Source organism: Ovis canadensis, chromosome 20 (genome assembly GCF_042477335.2).
Source record: "Ovis canadensis isolate MfBH-ARS-UI-01 breed Bighorn chromosome 20, ARS-UI_OviCan_v2, whole genome shotgun sequence".
Lineage (NCBI taxonomy): Eukaryota > Metazoa > Chordata > Mammalia > Artiodactyla > Bovidae > Ovis > Ovis canadensis.
The window spans coordinates 8,803,876-8,818,040 of NC_091264.1; positions in this window are offsets into that span (position 1 = coordinate 8,803,876).

Below are 14,165 nucleotides of genomic sequence, written 5' to 3' on the forward strand. Positions count from 1 at the left end.
GGAAAACAGGTTCCTCTGGAATGGACTGACACATCTGGGGGACTCTTGGAATGATGTCACGACCCTGGACTTCCTCTCGCCTTTCCTGTGGAGAGCGCCTCCTCTTGAGATGCCACGGGAACGGCGGGAATTCTTTCCCTACGAAACAGGGAAAGGATCCCTCATCTCGAGCTAGGAGGCGGAAACGGGGCTCCCCTGGATGTGTGCGGGACACCACGTGCTTCCTCTCGAGTGCAGACGGGTATGTCGGGGAACTTCTTGAGTTGCAGCAAGGGTGTGAAGGACCCTTTGGAAATTCCAGTGGTTAGATGTGATTGGCCTCGAGAATCCTCAGCGGAAATGTGCCTCTTCTCGCCTGGAGGGCAAAACCTCCTGGATTTTCTCGAGTTGCGGCAGGTGCTCTCGACTTACGACGGGGACCTCAGGGAACCGCTCTGGTGGCCTCAGGAAAGGCCAGCCCCAATGCGAGTTCCTTGGGGGCGTCTCGGGATTCCTCTCCCGTCCATGCCGGGGCCTAAGACCTTGTGTGGAGTCGGGGCCGGATCCTGAGGATTCCTCTCCAGTGCTGACATGGATCTTGGGGTACTTCTGGAGTCTCCCCAGGGGAGTCAGTCCTCGTCTCGAATGCGGGCATGCACTTGCGCTTTCCTCCAGAGCGGTAGCAGCAGTGTCACGCAGTCCGCCGCGTGGATCAAAGGATGTTTGGTTTTCCCTCGAGTCTTTCCCACGAGGCTTTCCCACGAGGCTGTCCGACGTGCACACGTGGTGGGAGTCGATCCTCGGCTTGAACGTCAAGGCAGTGCAGGGAAAACAGGTTCCTCTGGAATGGACTGACACATCTGGAGGACTCTTGGAATGGTGTCACGACCCTGGAGTTCCTCTCGCCTTTCCTGTGGAGAGCGCCTCCTCTTGAGATGCGACGGGAACTCCGGGAATTCTTTCCCTACGAAACAGGGAAAGGATCCCTCATCTCGAGCTCGGAGGCGGAAACGGGGCTCCCCTGGATGTGTGCGGGACCCCACGTGCTTCCTCTCGAGTGGAGACGGGTATGTCGGGGAACTTCTTGAGTTGCAGCAAGGGTGTGAAGGACCATTTGGAAGTTCCAGTGGTTAGATGTGAATGGCCTCGAGAAGCCTCAGCGGAAATGGGGCTCATCTCGCCAGGAGGGCAAAACCTCCTGGATTTTCTCGAGTTGCGGCAGGTGCTCTCGTCTTACGACGGGGACCACAGGGAACCGCTCTGGTGGCCTCAGGAAAGGCCAGTCCCCATGCGAGTTCCTCGGGGGCGTCTCCGGATTCCTCTCCCGTCGATGCCGGGGCCTAAGACCTTGTGTGGAGTCGGGGCCGGAACCTGAGGATTCCTCTCCAGTGCTGACATGGAACTTGGGGTACTTCTGGAGTCTCCCCAGGGGAGTCAGTCCTCGTCTCGAATGCGGGCATGCACCTACGCTTTCCTCCAGAGCGGTAGCAGCAGTGTCACGCAGTCCGCCGCGTGGATGAAAGGATCTATGGTTTTCCCTCGAGTCTTTCCCACGAGGCTTTCCCACGAGGCTTTCCCACAGGGCTGTCCCACGTGCACACGTGGTGGGAGTCGATCCTCGGCTTGAACGTCAAGGCAGTGCAGGGAAAACAGGTTCCTCTGGAATGGACTGACACATCTGGGGGACTCTTGGAATGGTGGCACGACCCTGGAGTTCCTCTCGCCTTTCCTGTGGAGAGCGCCTCCTCTTGAGATGTGACGGGAACGCCGGGAATTCTTTCCCTACGAAACAGGGAAAGGATCCCTCATCTCGAGCTAGGAGGTGGAAACGGGGCTACCCTGGATGTGTGCGGGACCCCACGTGCTTCCTCTCGAGTGGAGACGGGTATGTCCGGGAACTTCTTGAGTTGCAGCAAGGGTGTGAAGGACCCATTGGAAGTTCCAGTGGTTAGACGTGATTAGCCTCGAGAAGCCTCAGCGGAAATGGGCCTCATCTCGCCTGGAGGGCAAAACCTCGTGGATTTTCTCGTGTTGCGGCAGGTGCTCTCGACTTACGACGGGGACCTCAGGGACCCGCTCTGGTGGCCTCAGGAAAGGCCCGTCCCCATGCGAGTTCCTCGGGGGCCTCTTGGCATTCCTCTCCCGTTGATGCCGGGGCCTAAGACCTTGTGTGGAGTCGGGGCCGGAACCTGAGGATTCCTCTCCAGTGCTGACATGGATCTTGGGGTACTTCTGGAGTCTCCGCAGGGGAGTCAGTCCTCGTCTCGAATGCGGGCATACACTGGCGCTTTCCTCCAGAGCGGTAGCAGCAGTGTCACGCAGTCCGCCGCGTGGATCAAAGGATCTATGGTTTTCCCTCGAGTCTTTCCCACGAGGCTTTCCCACGAGGCTTTCCCACAGGGCTGTCCCACGTGCACACGTGGTGGGAGTCGATCCTCGGCTTGAACGTCAAAGCAGTGCAGGGAAAACAGGTTCCTCTGGAATGGACTGACACATCTGGGGGACTCTTGGAATGGTGGCACGACCCTGGAGTTCCTCTCGCCTTTCCTGTGGAGAGCGCCTCCTCTTGAGTTGCGACGGGAACGCCGGGAATTCTTTCCCTACGAAACAGGGAAAGGATCCCTCATCTTGAGTTAGGAGGCGGAAACGGGGCTCCCCTGGATGTGTGCGGGACCCCACGTGCTTCCTCTCGGGTGGAGACAGGTATGTCGGGGAACTTCTTGACTTGCAGCAAGGGTGTGAAGGACCCTTTGGAAATTCCAGTGGTTAGACGTGATTAGCCTCGAGAAGCCTCACTGGAAATGGGCCTCATCTCGCCTGGAGGGCAAAACCTCCTGGATTTTCTCGAGTTGCGGCAGGTGCTCTCGACTTACGACGGGGACCTCAGGGACCCGCTCTGGTGGCCTCAGGAAAGGCCAGTCCCCATGCGAGTTCCTCGGGGGCCTCTCGGGATTCCTCTCCCGTCGATGCCGGGGCCAAAGACCTTGTGTGGAGTCGGGGCCGGAACCTGAGGATTCCTCTCCAGTGCTGACATGGATCTTGGGGTACTTCTGGAGTCTCCCCAGGGGAGTCAGTCCTCGTCTCGAATGCGGGCATGCACTGCGCTTTCCTCCAGAGCGGTATCAGCAGTGTCACGCAGTCCGCCGCGTGGATCAAAGGATCTATGGTTTTCCCTCGAGTCTTTCCCACGAGGCTTTCCCACGAGGCTTTCCCACAGGGCTGTCCCACGTGCACACCTGGTGGGAGTCGATCCTCGGCTTGAACGTCAAGGCAGTGCAGGGAAAACAGGTTCCTCTGGAATGGACTGACACATCTGGGGGACTCTTGGAATGGTGGCACGACCCTGGAGTTCCTCTCGCCTTTCCTGTGGAGAGCGCCTCCTCTTGAGATGCGACGGGAACGCCGGGAATTCTTTCCCTACGAAACAGGGAAAGGATCCCTCATCTCGAGCTAGGAGGCGGAAACGGGGCTCCCCTGGATGTGTGCGGGTCCCCACGTGCTTCCTCTCGAGTGGAGACGGGTATGTCGCGGAACTGCTTGAGTTGCATTAAGGGTGTGAAGGACCCTTTGGAAGTTCCAGTGGTTAGACGTGATTAGCCTCGAGAAGCCTCAGCGTAAATGGGCCTCATCTCGCCTGGAGGGCAAAACCTACTGGATTTTCTCGAGTTGCGGCAGGTGCTCTCGACTTACGATGGGGACCTCAGGGACCCGCTCTGGTGGCCTCAGGAAAGGCCAGTCCCCATGCGAGTTCCTCGGGGGCCTCTCGGGATTCCTCTCCCGTCGATGCCGGGGCCTAAGACCTTGTGTGGAGTCGGGGCCGGAACCGGAGGATTCCTCTCCAGTGCTGACATGGATCTTGGGGTACTTCTGGAGTCTCCCCAGGGGAGTCAGTCCTCGTCTCGAATGCGGGCATGCACTTGCGCTTTCCTCCAGAGCGGTAGCAGCAGTGTCACGCAGTCCGCCGCGTGGATCAAAGGATCTATGGTTTTCCCTCGAGTCTTTCCCACGAGGCTTTCCCACGAGGCTTTCCCACAGGGCTGTCCCACGTTCACACGTGGTGGGAGTGGTTCCTCGGCTTGAACGTCAAGGCAGTGCAGGGAAAACAGGTTCCTCTGGAATGGACTGACACATCTGGGGGACTCTTGGAATGGTGGCACGACCCTGGAGTTCCTCTCGCCTTTCCTGTGGAGAGCGCCTCCTCTTGAGATGCGACGGGAACGCCGGGAATTCTTTCCCTACGAAACAGGGAAAGGATCCCTCATCTCGAGCTAGGAGGCGGAAACGGGGCTCCCCTGGATGTGTGCGGGTCCCCACGTGCTTCCTCTCGAGTCGAGACGGGTATGTCGGGGAACTTCTTGAGTTGCAGCAAGGGTGTGAAGGACCCTTTGGAAGTTCCAGTGGTTAGACGTGATTAGCCTCGAGAAGCCTCACTGGAAATGGGCCTCATCTCGCCTGGAGGGCAAAACCTCCTGGATTTTCTCGAGTTGCGGCAGGTGCTCTCGACTTACGACGAGGACCTCAGGGACCCGCTCTGGTGGCCTCAGGAAAGGCCAGTCCCCATGCGAGTTCCTCCGGGGCCTCTCGGGATTCCTCTCCCGTCGATGCCGGGGCCTAAGACCTTGTGTGGAGTCGGGGCCGGAACCTGAGGATTCCTCTCCAGTGCTGACATGGATCTTGGGGTACTTCTGGAGTCTCCCCAGGGGAGTCAGTCCTCGTCTCGAATGCGGGCATGCACTTGCGCTTTCCTCCAGAGCGGTAGCAGCAGTGTCACGCAGTCCGCCCCGTGGATCAAAGGATCTATGGTTTTCCCTCGAGTCTTTCCCACGAGGCTTTCCCACGAGGCTTTCCCACAGGGCTGGCCCACGTGCACACGTGGTGGGAGTCGATCCTCGGCTTGAACGTCAAGGCAGTGCAGGGAAAACAGGTTCCTCTGGAATGGACTGACACATCTAGGGGACTCTTGGAATGGTGGCACGACCCTGGAGTTCCTCTCGCCTTTCCTGTGGAGAGCGCCTTCTCTTGAGATGCCACGGGAACGCCGGGAATTCTTTCCCTACGAAACAGGGAAAGGATCCCTCATCTCGAGCTAGGAGGCGGAAACGGGGCTCCCCTGGATGTGTGCGGGACCCCACGTGCTTCCTCTCGAGTCGAGACGGGTATGTCGGGGAACTTCTTGAATTGCAGCAAGGGTGTGAAGGACCCTTTGGAAGTTCCAGTGGTTAGACGTGATTAGCCTCAAGAAGCCTCAGCGGAAATGGGCCTCATCTCGCCTGGAGGGCAAAACCTCCTGGATTTTCTCGAGTTGCGGCAGGTGCTCTCGACTTACGACGGGGACCTCAGGGACCCGCTCTGGTGGCCTCAGGAAAGGCCAGTCCCCATGCGAGTTCCTCCGGGGCCTCTCGGGATTCCTCTCCCGTCGATGCCGGGGCCTAAGACCTTGTGTGGAGTCTGGGCCGGAACCTGAGGATTCCTCTCCAGTGCTGACATGGATCTTGGGGTACTTCTGGAGTCTCCCCAGGGGAGTCAGTCCTCGTCTCGAATGCGGGCATGCACTTGCGCTTTCCTCCTGAGCGGTAGCAGCAGTGTCACGCAGTCCGCCCCGTGGATCAAAGGATCTATGGTTTTCCCTCGAGTCTTTCCCACGAGGCTTTCCCACGAGGCTTTCCCACAGGGCTGGCCCACGTGCACACGTGGTGGGAGTCGATCCTCGGCTTGAACGTCAAGGCAGTGCAGGGAAAACAGGTTCCTCTGGAATGGACTGACACATCTGGGGGACTCTTGGAATGGTGGCTCGACCCTGGAGTTCCTCTCGCCTTTCCTGTGGAGAGCGCCTCCTCTTGAGATGCGACGGGAACGCCGGGAATTCTTTCCCTACGAAACAGGGAAAGGATCCCTCATCTCGAGCTAGGAGGCGGAAACGGGGCTCCCCTGGATGTGTGCGGGACCCACCGTGCTTGATCTCGAGTGGAGACGGGTATGTCGGGGAACTTCTTGATTTGCAGCAAGGGTGTGAAGGACCCTTTGGAAATTCCAGTGGTTAGACGTGATTAGCCTCGAGAAGCCTCAGCGGAAATGGGCCTCATCTCGCCTGGAGGGCAAAACCTCCTGGATTTTCTCGAGTTGCGGCAGGTGCTCTCGACTTACGATGGGGACCTCAGGGACCCGCTCTGGTGGCCTCAGGAAAGGCCAGTCCCCATGCGAGTTCCTCGGGGGCCTCTTGGCATTCCTCTCCCGTTGATGCCGGGGCCTAAGACCTTGTGTGGAGTCGGGGCCGGAACCTGAGGATTCCTCTCCAGTGCTGACATGGATCTTGGGGTACTTCTGGAGTCTCCCCAGGGGAGTCAGTCCTCGTCTCGAATGCGGGCATGCACTTGCGCTTTCCTCCAGAGCGGTAGCAGCAGTGTCACGCAGTCCGCCGCGTGGATCAAAGGATCTATGGTTTTCCCTCGAGTCTTTCCCACGAGGCTTTCCCACGAGGCTTTCCCACAGGGCTGTCCCACGTGCACACGTGGTGGGAGTGGATCCTCGGCTTGAACGTCAAGGCAGTGCAGGAAAAACAGGTTCCTCTGGAATGGACTGACACATCTGGGGGACTCTTGGAATGGTGGCATGACCCTGGAGTTCCTCTCGCCTTTCCTGTGGAGAGCGCCTCCTCTTGAGATGCGACGGGAACGCCGGGAATTCTTTCCCTACGAAACAGGGAAAGGATCCCTCATCTCGAGCTAGGAGGCGGAAACGGGGCTCCCCTGGATGTGTGCGGGACCCCACGTGCTTCCTCTCGAGTGGAGACGGGTATGTCCGGGAACTTCTTGAGTTGCAGCAAGGGTGTGAAGGACCCATTGGAAGTTCCAGTGGTTAGACGTGATTAGCCTCGAGAAGCCTCAGCGGAAATGGGCCTCATCTCGCCTGGAGGGCAAAACCTCGTGGATTTTCTCGTGTTGCGGCAGGTGCTCTCGACTTACGACGGGGACCTCAGGGACCCGCTCTGGTGGCCTCAGGAATGGCCAGTCCCCATGCGAGTTCCTCGGGGGCCTCTCGGGATTCCTCTCCCGTCGATGCCGGGGCCTAAGACCTTGTGTTGAGTCGGGGCCGGAACCTGAGGATTCCTCTGCACTGCTGACATGGATTTAAGGTACTTCTGGAGTCTCCCCAGGGGAGTCAGTCCTCGTCTCGAATGCGGGCATGCTCTTGCGCTTTCCTCCAGAGCGGTAGCAGCAGTGTCACGCAGTCCGCCGCGTGGATCAAAGGATCTATGGTTTTCCCTCGAGTCTTTCCCACGAGGCTTTCCCACGAGGCTTTCCCACGAGGCTTTCCCACAGGGCTGTCCCACGTGCACACGTGGTGGGAGTCGATCCTCGGCTTGAACGTTAAGGCAGTGCAGGGAAAACAGGTTCCTCTGGAATGGACAGACACATCTGGGGGACTCTTGGAATGGTGGCACGACCCTGGAGTTCCTCTCGCCTTTCCTGTGGAGAGCGCCTCCTCTTGAGATGCGACGGGAACGCCGGGAATTCTTTCCCTACGAAACAGGGAAAGGATCCCTCATCTCGAGCTAGGAGGCGGAAACGGGGCTCCCCTGGATGTGTGCGGGACCCCACGTGCTTCCTCTCGAGTCGAGACGGGTATGTCGGGGAACTTCTTGAATTGCAGCAAGGGTGTGAAGGACCCTTTGGAAGTTCCAGTGGTTAGACGTGATTAGCCTCAAGAAGCCTCAGCGGAAATGGGCCTCATCTCGCCTGGAGGGCAAAACCTCCTGGATTTTCTCGAGTTGCGGCAGGTGCTCTCGACTTACGACGGGGACCTCAGGGACCCGCTCTGGTGGCCTCAGGAAAGGCCAGTCCCCATGCGAGTTCCTCCGGGGCCTCTCGGGATTCCTCTCCCGTCGATGCCGGGGCCTAAGACCTTGTGTGGAGTCTGGGCCGGAACCTGAGGATTCCTCTCCAGTGCTGACATGGATCTTGGGGTACTTCTGGAGTCTCCCCAGGGGAGTCAGTCCTCGTCTCGAATGCGGGCATGCACTTGCGCTTTCCTCCTGAGCGGTAGCAGCAGTGTCACGCAGTCCGCCCCGTGGATCAAAGGATCTATGGTTTTCCCTCGAGTCTTTCCCACGAGGCTTTCCCACGAGGCTTTCCCACAGGGCTGGCCCACGTGCACACGTGGTGGGAGTCGATCCTCGGCTTGAACGTCAAGGCAGTGCAGGGAAAACAGGTTCCTCTGGAATGGACTGACACATCTGGGGGACTCTTGGAATGGTGGCTCGACCCTGGAGTTCCTCTCGCCTTTCCTGTGGAGAGCGCCTCCTCTTGAGATGCGACGGGAACGCCGGGAATTCTTTCCCTACGAAACAGGGAAAGGATCCCTCATCTCGAGCTAGGAGGCGGAAACGGGGCTCCCCTTGATGTGTGCGGGACCCACCGTGCTTGATCTCGAGTGGAGACGGGTATGTCGGGGAACTTCTTGATTTGCAGCAAGGGTGTGAAGGACCCTTTGGAAATTCCAGTGGTTAGACGTGATTAGCCTCGAGAAGCCTCAGCGGAAATGGGCCTCATCTCGCCTGGAGGGCAAAACCTCCTGGATTTTCTCGAGTTGCGGCAGGTGCTCTCGACTTACGATGGGGACCTCAGGGACCCGCTCTGGTGGCCTCAGGAAAGGCCAGTCCCCATGCGAGTTCCTCGGGGGCCTCTTGGCATTCCTCTCCCGTTGATGCCGGGGCCTAAGACCTTGTGTGGAGTCGGGGCCGGAACCTGAGGATTCCTCTCCAGTGCTGACATGGATCTTGGGGTACTTCTGGAGTCTCCCCAGGGGAGTCAGTCCTCGTCTCGAATGCGGGCATGCACTTGCGCTTTCCTCCAGAGCGGTAGCAGCAGTGTCACGCAGTCCGCCGCGTGGATCAAAGGATCTATGGTTTTCCCTCGAGTCTTTCCCACGAGGCTTTCCCACGAGGCTTTCCCACAGGGCTGTCCCACGTGCACACGTGGTGGGAGTGGATCCTCGGCTTGAACGTCAAGGCAGTGCAGGAAAAACAGGTTCCTCTGGAATGGACTGACACATCTGGGGGACTCTTGGAATGGTGGCATGACCCTGGAGTTCCTCTCGCCTTTCCTGTGGAGAGCGCCTCCTCTTGAGATGCGACGGGAACGCCGGGAATTCTTTCCCTACGAAACAGGGAAAGGATCCCTCATCTCGAGCTAGGAGGCGGAAACGGGGCTCCCCTGGATGTGTGCGGGACCCCACGTGCTTCCTCTCGAGTGGAGACGGGTATGTCCGGGAACTTCTTGAGTTGCAGCAAGGGTGTGAAGGACCCATTGGAAGTTCCAGTGGTTAGACGTGATTAGCCTCGAGAAGACTCATCGGAAATGGGCCTCATCTCGCCTGGAGGGCAAAACCTCGTGGATTTTCTCGTGTTGCGGCAGGTGCTCTCGACTTACGACGGGGACCTCAGGGACCCGCTCTGGTGGCCTCAGGAATGGCCAGTCCCCATGCGAGTTCCTCGGGGGCCTCTCGGGATTCCTCTCCCGTCGATGCCGGGGCCTAAGACCTTGTGTTGAGTCGGGGCCGGAACCTGAGGATTCCTCTGCACTGCTGACATGGATTTAAGGTACTTCTGGAGTCTCCCCAGGGGAGTCAGTCCTCGTCTCGAATGCGGGCATGCTCTTGCGCTTTCCTCCAGAGCGGTAGCAGCAGTGTCACGCAGTCCGCCGCGTGGATCAAAGGATCTATGGTTTTCCCTCGAGTCTTTCCCACGAGGCTTTCCCACGAGGCTTTCCCACGAGGCTTTCCCACAGGGCTGTCCCACGTGCACACGTGGTGGGAGTCGATCCTCGGCTTGAACGTTAAGGCAGTGCAGGGAAAACAGGTTCCTCTGGAATGGACAGACACATCTGGGGGACTCTTGGAATGGTGGCACGACCCTGGAGTTCCTCTCGCCTTTCCTGTGGAGAGCGCCTCCTCTTGAGATGCGACGGGAACGCCGGGAATTCTTTCCCTACGAAACAGGGAAAGGATCCCTCATCTCGAGCTAGGAGGCGGAAACGGGGCTCCCCTGGATGTGTGCGGGACCCCACGTGCTTCCTCTCGAGTAGAGACGGGTATGTCGCGGAACTGCTTGAGTTGCATCAAGGGTGTGAAGGACCCTTTGGAAGTTCCAGTGGTTAGATGTGATTAGCCTCGAGAAGCCTCAGCGGAAATGGGCCTCATCTCGCCTGGAGGGCAAAACCTCCTGGATTTTCTCGAGTTGCGGCAGGTGCTCTCGACTTACGACCGGGACCTCAGGGACCCGCTCTGGTGGCCTCAGGAAAGGCCAGTCCCCATGCGAGTTCCTCGGGGGCCTCTCGGGATTCCTCTCCCGTCGATGCCGGGGCCTAAGACCTTGTGTGGAGTCGGGGCCGGAACCTGAGGATTCCTCTCCAGTGCTGACATGGATCTTGGGGTACTTCTGGAGTCTCCCCAGGGGAGTCAGTCCTCGTCTCGAATGCGGGCATGCACTTGCGCTTTCCTCCAGAGCGGTAGCAGCAGTGTCACGCAGTCCGCCCCGTGGATCAAAGGATCTATGGTTTTCCCTCGAGTCTTTCCCACGAGGCTTTCCCACGAGGCTTTCCCACAGGGCTGGCCCACGTGCACACGTGGTGGGAGTCGATCCTCGGCTTGAACGTCAAGGCAGTGCAGGGAAAACAGGTTCCTCTGGAATGGACTGACACATCTGGGGGACTCTTGGAATGGTGGCACGACCCTGGAGTTCCTCTCGCCTTTCCTGTGGAGAGCGCCTCCTCTTGAGATGCTATGGGAACGCCGGGAATTCTTTCCCTACGAAACAGGGAAAGGATCCCTCATCTCGAGCTAGGAGGCGGAAACGGGGCTCCCCTGGATGTGTGCGGGACCCACCGTGCTTGATCTCGAGTGGAGACGGGTATGTCGGGGTACTTCTTGATTTGCAGCAAGGGTGTGAAGGACCCTTTGGAAATTCCAGTGGTTAGACGTGATTAGCCTCGAGAAGCCTCAGCGGAAATGGGCCTCATCTCGCCTGGAGGGCAAAACCTCCTGGATTTTCTCGAGTTGCGGAAGGTGCTCTCGACTTACGACGGGGACCTCAGGGACCCGCTCTGGTGGCCTCAGGAAAGGCCAGTCCCCATGCGAGTTCCTCGGGGGCGTCTCGGGATTCCTCTCCCGTCGATGCCGGGGCCTAAGACCTTGTGTGGAGTCGGGGCCGGAACCTGAGGATTCCTCTCCAGTGCTGACATGGATCTTGGGGTACTTCTGGAGTCTCCCCAGGGGAGTCAGTCCTCGTCTCGAATGCGGGCATGCACTTGCGCTTTCCTCCAGAGCGGTAGCAGCAGTGTCACGCAGTCCGCCGCGTGGATCGAAGGATCTATGGTTTTCCCTCGAGTCTTTCCCACGAGGCTTTCCCACGAGGCTTTCCCACAGGGCTGTCCCACGTGCACACGTGGTGGGAGTCGATCCTCGGCTTGAACGTCAAGGCAGTGCAGGGAAAACAGGTTCCTCTGGAATGGACTGACACATCTGGGGGACTCTTGGAATGGTGGCACGACCCTGGAGTTCCTCTCGCCTTTCCTGTGGAGAGCGCCTCCTCTTGAGATGCGACGGGAACGCCGGAAATTCTTTCCCTACGAAACAGGGAAAGGATCCCTCATCTCGAGCTAGGAGGCGAAAACGGGGCTCCCCTGGATGTGTGCGGGACCTTCGTGTTTCCTCTCGAGTGGAGACGGGTATGTCGGGGAACTTCTTGAGTTGCAGCAAGGGTGTGAAGAACCCTTTGGAAGTTCCAGTGGTTAGATGTGATTGGCCTCGAGAAGCCTCAGCGGAAATGGGCCTCATCTCGCCTGGAGGGCAAAACCTCCTGGATTTTCTCGAGTTGCGGCAGGTGCTCTCGACTTACGACGGGGACCTCAGGGACCCGCTCTGGTGGCCTCAGGAAACTCCAGTCCCCATGCGACTTCCTCAGGGGCCTCTCGGGATTCCTCTCCCGTCGATGCCGGGGCCTAAGACCTTGTGTGGAGTCGGGGCCGGAACCTGAGGATTCCTCTCCAGTGCTGACATGGATCTTGGGGTACTTCTGGAGTCTCCCCAGGGGAGTCAGTCCTCGTCTGGAATGCGGGCATGCACTTGCGCTATCCTCCACAGCAGTAGCAGCAGTGTCACGCAGTCCGCCGCGTGGATCAAAGGATCTATGGTTTTCCCTCGAGTCTTTCCCACGAGGCTTTCCCACGAGGCTTTCCCACAGGGCTGTCCCACGTGCACACGTGGTGGGAGTCGATCCTCGGCTTGAACGTCAAGGCAGTGCAGGGAAAACAGGTTCCTCTGGAATGGACTGACACATCTGGGGGACTCTTGGAATGGTGGCACGACCCTGGAGTTCCTCTCGACTTTCCTGTGGAGAGCGCCTCCTCTTGAGATGCGACGGGAACGCCGGGAATTCTTTCCCTACGAAACAGGGAAAGGATCCCTCATCTCGAGCTAGGAGGCGGAAACGGTGCTCCCCTGGATGTGTGCGGGACCCCACGTGCTTCCTCTGGAGTGGAGATGGGTATGTCGGGGAACTTCTTGAGTCGCAGCAAGGGTGTGAAGGACCCGTTGGAAGTTCCAGTATTTAGACGTGATTAGCCTCGAGAAGCCTCAGCGGAAATGGGCCTCATCTCGCCTGGAGGTGAAAACCTCCTGGATTTTCTCGAGTTGCGGCAGGTGCTCTCGACTTACGACGTGGACTACAGGGACCCACTCTGGTGGCCTCAGGAAAGCCCAGTCCCCATGCAAGTTCTTCGGGGGCCTCTCGGGATTCCTCTTCCGTCGATGCCGGGGCCTAAGACCTTGTGTGGAGTCGGGGCCGGAACCTGAGGATTCCTCTGCTCTGCTGACATGGATTTGGGGTACTTCTGGAGTCTCCCCAGGGGAGTCAGTCCTCGTCTCGAATGCGGGCATGCACTTGCGCTTTCCTCCAGATCGGTAGCAGCAGTGTCACGCAGTCTGCCGCGTGGATCACAGGATCTATGGTTTTCCCTCGAGTCTTTCCCACGAGGCTTTCCCACGAGGCTTTCCCACAGGGCTGTCCCACGTGCACACGTGGTGGGAGTCGATCCTCAGCTTGAACGTCAAGGCTGTGCAGGGAAAACAGGTTCCTCTGGAATGGACTGACACATCTGGGCGTCTCTTGGAATGGTGGCACGACCCTGGAGTTCCTCTCCCCTCTCCTGTGGAGAGCGCCTCCTCTTGAGATGCGACGGGAACGCCGGGAATTCTTTCCCTACGAAACAGGGAAAGGATCCCTCATCTCGAGCTAGGAGGCGGAAACGGGGCTCCCCTGGATGTGTGCGGGACCCCACGTGCTTCCTCTCGAGTGGAGACGGGTATGTCGCGGAACTGCTTGAGTTGCAGCAAGGGTGTGAAGGACCCTTTGGAAGTTCCAGTGGTTAGATGTGATTGGCCTCGAGAAGCCTCAGTGGAAATGGGCCTCATCTCGCCTGGAGGGCAAAATCTCCTGGATTTTCTCGAGTTGCGGCAGGTGCTCTCGACATACGACGGGGACGTCAGGGACCCGCTCTGGTGGCCTCAGGAAAGGCCAGTCCCCATGCGAGTTCCTCGGGGGCCTCTCGGGATTCCGCTCCCGTCGATGCCGGGGCCTAAGACCTTGTGTGGAGTCGGGGCCGGAACCTGAGGATTCCTCTCCAGTGCTGACATGGATCTTGGGGTACTTCTGGAGACTCCCCAGGGGAGTCAGTCCTCGTCTCGAATGCGGGCATGCACTTGCGCTTTCCTCCAGAGCGGTAGCAGCAGTGTCACGCAGTCCGCCGCGTGGATCAAAGGATCTATGGTTTTCCCTCGAGTCTTTCCCACGAGGCTTTCCCACGAGGCTTTCCCACAGGGCTGTCCCACGTGCACACGTGGTGGGAGTCGATCCTCGGCTTGAAAGTCAAGGCAGTGCAGGGAAAACAGGTTCCTCTGGAATGGACTGACACATCTGGGGGACTCTTGGAATGGTGGCACGACCCTGGAGTTCCTCTCGCCTTTCCTGTGGAGAGCGCCTCCTCTTGAGATGCGACGGGAACGCCGGGAATTCTTTCCCTACGAAACAGGGAAAGGATCCCTCATCTCGAGCTAGGAGGCGAAAACGGGGCTCCCCTGGATGTGTGCGGGACCTTCGTGTTTCCTCTCGAGTGGAGACGGGTATGTCGGGG